The sequence below is a fragment of the Cebus imitator genome, unplaced genomic scaffold, assembly GCF_001604975.1.
Source record: "Cebus imitator isolate Cc_AM_T3 unplaced genomic scaffold, Cebus_imitator-1.0 Scaffold761, whole genome shotgun sequence".
Taxonomy (NCBI): Eukaryota; Metazoa; Chordata; class Mammalia; order Primates; family Cebidae; genus Cebus; species Cebus imitator.
Window position 1 is genome coordinate 280,407 of NW_016108076.1, and position 6,524 is coordinate 286,930.

Below are 6,524 nucleotides of genomic sequence, written 5' to 3' on the forward strand. Positions count from 1 at the left end.
CAAAGGTTCCCCAACCTCAATTCTTGACTTCTGTGCAACCATAGGCCCAACACCTTATGGAAGCCACCAAGGCTTGGGGCTTGCATTCTCTGAAGCAATAGCCTGAGCTGTGTGTTGGCCCTGCTTAACCATGGCTGGGACATAGGGTGCTAAGTCCTGAGGCTGCACAAAGGAGCAGAGAAGGACCCTGACACAGGAAAACATTTTTCTGTCCTAGTCTTCTGCGTCTGTGATGAGAGGAGCTGCAGTGAAGGTCCTTGACATGCCCTGGAGACATTTTCCCCATTGTTTTGGCAATTCACAAATATCTGCCACCAGTTAAAATTCCTCCCCAGAAAATTGGGTTTTCTTTTCTATTGCATCATCAGACTGCAAATTTTCCAAACTTTTATGCTCTCCTTCCCTTTTAAACATAAGCTGCAATTTCAAACCATCTCTTTGTTAGCAAATAAAACTGAATGCTTTCAGAATAAATCAAGTCATGTCTTGAATGCTTTGCTTCTTAGAAATTTCTTCTGCCAGATACCCTACATCATCACTCTCAAGTTCAAAGTTCCACAAATCTCTAAGGCAATGGCAAAATGCCACCAGTCTCTTTGCTAAAGTATAGCATGTATTACCTTACTCCAGTTCTTAAAAAGAACTTCATGTTCATCTGAGACCATTGTTCAAGATAACTGCATAAAACAATAATTATAAAATAGGCTTATGAAATATAAGCATTTAACTTGTGTGCTGATCATAGCACAAAGGAGGAAAGTGAAAAGAAGCTTTATTTGAGCAAAATTTTAATATACTAGTGTAATTAATTTAGTCTTAATCTGAGGTAGATTGTTTTAGGTTAAAATGCACACTGTAATCTCAAGGACAACCTGCCAAGAAAAACGCTCTAAAAATATAGTTTTTTAAAAAAAGAAGAAAGTTAAACAAGATGGTAAAATAAAATGATCCATTGATTGTTCCTTTCTCAGGAATACCAAATTTTATCAACTATCTACACACAAAAAAGTACCTTTATAAGTACCAAACATCATATTAGCAATCACAATACCTGATTTTAATTTCATATTGCTAAAAGAGACATTAAAGAGGGTAGGAAAGACAGTCCTGAATCACTTGTAAACCCAGAAAAATTCAGACAGGTCTCAGTTAATTTAGAAAGTTTATTTTGCCAAGGTTGAGGACATGCCCATGACACAGCCTCAGGAAGTCCTGATGACGTGTGCCCAAGGTGGTAGGGGCACAGCTTGGTTTTATACATGTTAGGGAGACATGAGACATAAATCAATATATGTAAGAAGCACATTAGTTCAATCCAGAAAGATGAAGACAATTCAAAGCAAGGCTCCCTCACTGGGGACATCCAGGACCACAGGTAAGTGAAAGACAGATGGTTGCATTCTTTTGAGTTTCTGTGAAGTCTTTCCAAAAGAGGCAATCAGAATATGCATCTATCTCTGCAAGCAGAGGGATAACTTTGAATAGAATGGGAGGCAGATTTGTCCTGAGTGGTTCCCAGCTTGAAAGGGCCCAAGGTTTTTTCCTTTCACATTTCCTCTCTTTTCTTTAAAAATGTTTTGGAGAAAGCATTTTATAAGAAAATGAACCTCTGGTCTCAGGTTTCATCTGATCTTTTACAGCTAGGACAGTTTATTTCTAGGTGGATAGGTCCTAAAAGCTAATGTTTAGCATGTTGTAAAGTCTCATGTCCTATGGAGAGAAAATAGTGGGGAGGAAGGAAGAAAATAACAAACAAAAGAACTATCCTGGGAAAATTGGTACATGTCACATTACTCTAAAGTCCATACATTAGTAGTCAGGTAAGAAAGTGACTTATGTAGGTAAATAGTTTACTGTTACTTTCTTCTGAAGCTTAAGTTGTTAAACTTCAGTTCCTAGGGTTTTAAGAAAGCACAGCTTAGTATTCAGTGACTCAAAATTAAGAAAAATGAAAAAGAAAAAGAAAAAAATTGAAAACACTCTTTTGAAGACTTGTAGCCAAGAAAAATTAGAATTTGGTCCAAATTGTAGAAAATAATAAAAATTGAAAGAAAAAAATTAGGCAAGATTAGAATCTTACAACAGGTATACAATCATTATAAAACATATTTTTTCTCTCTCTCCAGATTCCAGTTTTACTAAAGACAAATCATGGTAGGATTGGTTTGCTTATTACAGTTGGCCTAATTATTTGTATACAGTGCAGCAATAATAATTTTTTTCCATAGGCTTTTAAGTTGGCTTTGATGGAACTTTGTTCCATAGGAGGATCCCAAATAAGACTTTTCAAAGCCAAGCCCATCCATGTATTTGTGCCATCAAATACCCATGTGTTAAGTGAATTTTCTCTCCTCTTGAGGTTCCAAGATAAACCTGGGGCTTCTGTGCCTGTCAGAAAGTAACATTCTTTACTTGCCACAGGTAAGAAACCCTGTACAGAGACTATGTACACAAAATATGAGGCCAGTTTTTCCAAAGGGCTTTATTGGATTCATAAGCCAAGTTCAGTTCCTTAAATGAAAGCACATCATTCCTGACAAAGCCTTGTTAAAATAACCTACTTCTACAATTGTTTCCTTACAGATGAAAACAGATTCTTATTGCACTTATGCAAATAACTTATTGCTATAAGTTAAGAATACTTGCAAATAGTTTTCAATTTCTGGAGAAATGAGGTAGAGAGAAACAAATATGCTCCAAACTCTGTTCATAGGAGTATACTAAATTATTAAAAGCTGTCAATCGCTCAAATAGTTTTAACACTCTGAAAAACAAAACAAAGGCTCAACAAACATTTTAAGCCAGAAGTCAAAAAAGATTGGTTCAGTCCATGCAGTTAATTCCTATTCAACTTGATAGTCATGTACATTTTAGCTCTCCATGAGTCCTAAAAGTATTTTCTCTATTCTGACGTCACAGTCTCCAGTTATTAGAAACCTGCGTTTAAGAGTGCCTGTTAGAGTTTTTATAGCTGATTTTAAAACCAACTTCTAAAGAGAAACAAAACAAGACAATTGTCCATGGGTGAAAAACAAAATTTTAAGGCAGCCATAGTTAAAGACACAATTGACATGGAAATTTGTTGCGTCTGTAGCACATAATAATTTTAACATAGCAACTGTGATTATTACTGATAATTTACACTAAGTTATATCAGAATTACAGGAGTTTCCTATAATTTTGGAATACATACCAATAATATATTTATACAAACACAGCCCAAAGAAAACCAAATACCATTTCATATTTCACAAATGCTTTCTGTAAAATTTTTATACCAAATAGGCCAAATTATGTCATTTTTGAACTTGAAGGAAGCTAATGTCTTAAAGGATGAATTAAGTTAGAAAAAAACATAATTTATAATTTGATTTTGGGAAATTTGCCCAATATAAAAAGTTTAAAACATTTCATATTACAAAGTAGAATTAAAGGTTATTATAAAGACATTTATTTAACTAAAAGTGATAATTCAGGGATTTTAAAAAGCAAAAACCTTCATTCTTTGAGAGAGGTTACTTAATTTTCTGAACAAGAAGCTGTAATATAAACAGTATGAAGCGAATTACATTTGTTTTTCAAAATTATGTAAGCCATGTATAAAATTTAATCTTGGCTATGAACTATCACTTCCATAAACCTTTTATAACCCTTATAACCTTTATTAAGGAATTGGCTAATGCTTCAAGAAGACCTTGTTAATCTGATGTAGGGGTCCATATATTAGTTTTGCTTCAGTGTGCCTTCGAAACTAATTATTAACTTACAGAAAAACTGAAATTATTTTATCTTTCAAAATCAGCTCTTACAATCTTACATACCCACCTTTTCCACAATAGTCCCTAGGCCTTGAAGAATTGAATAGCTTTACTTTGTTTACCCTGCCTCTCAGGAATGCAGTTTATTTTGATTAGCATCTTCTATGGGGCCTGAAGATGAAGCTTTAATTGCTGTCAGTGTCTAAGATTTAGCAGGACTTGGTGTCCTTTTTAGATCAAGGAGTTAAAGCCCTGTAACTCAATGTTACAAAGACTTTAAAAACACATACAGGAAGATACATGGATGTAATAACCATAATTTTAAAAAAATCTATTTTGTTTTCCTATGCAAACCAAAACTTAATAATTATATGACAACTTAATTATATTAAAGTTTTTGGGTTTTTTTAAATGCATGAATTCTCTTATTGTGACTTACACTTACTGTTTGTGATATGCTCAGACTTTCTAGTTTGTCCTGAATATCCCCCCTTTTAAAACAACCAGTTGTATGATTTTTGGACTAAATTTACCACAAAGATTCTTTCTTATATAAAATTATTTTGGTTTAAGTTTTTTTACCTCAAAAAAATACCTCTTTATTTTTATAACTTTCTTTACATCTTGTTTATTCCTGGTTCATTTTTACCTTGCTTTATACCTAACTCTTAAATAAGCTTTGAATTAGACAAAACTTGTTCACCTTTTTTTTTAGCAATAATGTTTTTCTGGCAAATATTTACTGGCAAATATCAAAATAATGAAATGTCTGTTATTTAATTTAATATAACTTTATATTCTAAATAATGAACCATTTGTCTACAAGTATTTATCCAATTACATTTGCCTAATTATTTTATTTTGTTTACCTAGATTATTTATGAAAACTGTGATAGTCATGTTTTAAAGTTATGAAACCACCGTTGAAAAATTATAACTGAGACAGTAAAAAGATTTGACCTGACTCCATTTTGCTTTTAACCTCCAAGCTGTTCTTGTTCATTCCCAAGCGTAGGCCAAACTAACTTTGGGAGGAACTTATAGTTTATCTTTGAAACAAAGGCAATAACAGTCTTCTAACTGTCTGTGAACCAGATTGCCTAAAGCCACAGTATAAGAAGTTATGGTAATCTTACTAAATTCAAGATGCAGCTATTTTTCATTAAACCCATATCAATGTCTTATTTATTAAAAATTACCCTAGCAAATATCATTCTGATTTAAGCTGGATTTGCAGTTTTGTAACCCCTATGCAAAATTTTGACACCTTATAGAATTTGGCAGAAACTGCCCCATTGGATTTCACACTTGCATAGGCCCTGTGATGCCTTTGTTTTGGCCAATTTCTCCTATTGGCATGGCTGTATTTACCCAATATCTGTACCCCCATTGTATCTAGGAATTAGCTAGCTTACTTTTCATTTTACAGGTTCGAAGACAGAAGGGCCTTGTCTCCCATGAAACCTAGGATTGTGGATTATTGGGTTAATGCTGAAATGAGTTAATACTCTGGGGGACTGTAGGAAAGGCATGATTGGTTTTTGAAATGTAAAGGACATGAGATTTGGATGGGCCAGGGGCAGAATAATATGGTTTGGCTCTGTGCCCCCACCCAAATATCATTTTGAGTTGCATTCCCTTAATTCCTATGTGTTGTGGGAGGGAACTGGTGGGAGATAATTTGAATCATGGGAGCTATTTTCCCCATATTGTTCATGTTATTGAATAAGCCTTATGAGATTTGATGGTTTCATCAGATTTGATGGGGGTTTCTGCTTTTGCATCTTTCTCATTTTCTCTTGCCACTTCCATGTAAGAAGTGCCTTTTACCTCTCACCGTGATTCTGAGGACTCTCCAGTCATGAGGAACTGTTAAGTCCAATTAAACCTCTTTTCCTATCCAGTCTCAGCTATGTCTTTATCAGCAGTGTGAAAGTGGAGTAATGCACTTTCTTTTCTTTTCTTTTCTTTTAGCCATTTATCTCCCATTTCAGAGGCCTTGTTTCTTATAATTTATGGTTCCCCTTGGGATTTGACCAAGACGGAAACAATTAACAAACAGTTAAGCAAAATTAGCAATGATCACACAAATTATATGATTTATGTGTGCTCTAAGGGTAAGCAGATATTAACATCAGCTGATTGTTAAATGCTATCTTTAGTCGTTTAAAAGGAATTTACAAGACAGAATCCCAAACCAGTTTCTTACCTAGTGGTGGATCTCGGGCTATAGACTGCCCTCTATCATCCTAGTAGAAAAAAAAAAAAAAAAAAAAAAAAAAAAAAACAAAAAAAAAAAAAAAAAAAAACCTCATTATCTTTCCTGTTGAAATCGAGCTCAACTCCATAAAGGAGTTACCTGCCATCCATATCATGGAAGCAGAAGAATTTGCCTTCTTGTAAAACTCCAATAAAAGAGGAGTTGTACCACAAAATAAACTTTCAATCTTGACCAAATCTGGGGCAATCAGGGATTCTCTGGATGGGGTGCTCTCAGACCTCAGCAAATTGTCCTATTGGTTTGAGCTCATGCTGGTACCAAGCACCTATAGGAGATTTTTCAAAGGCCAGAGGCATCTCCACTCAGAATCCCTCTGTGGTTACCAATAATGTAAACCCTGAAAATTTGAGACAGGTCTCAGTTAATTTAGGAAGTTTATTTTGCCAAGGTTGAGGACACACCCGTGACACAAACTCAGGAAGCCTTGATGACATGTGCCCAAGGTGGTCAGGGCACAGCTTGATTTTATATATTTTTAGGGAGAC

The 6,524-nt window shown here is 34.5% G+C and overlaps 1 long non-coding RNA gene across 1 annotated transcript in view; it reads right to left on the reverse strand.

The window, feature by feature from the left end:
* The window catches only part of LOC119469667, a 15,393-nt gene extending 9,125 nt beyond the window's left edge, over positions 1 to 6,268 (reverse strand). Inside the window, exons 1-2 of the long non-coding RNA XR_005198503.1 lie at positions 6,258 to 6,268; positions 3,822 to 3,825 (exon numbers count right to left, since the gene is read on the reverse strand). This is a non-coding gene — a long non-coding RNA (uncharacterized LOC119469667). The remainder of the gene's footprint in view (positions 1 to 3,821; positions 3,826 to 6,257) is intronic.
* Between the last annotated feature and the right edge of the window lie 256 nt (positions 6,269 to 6,524).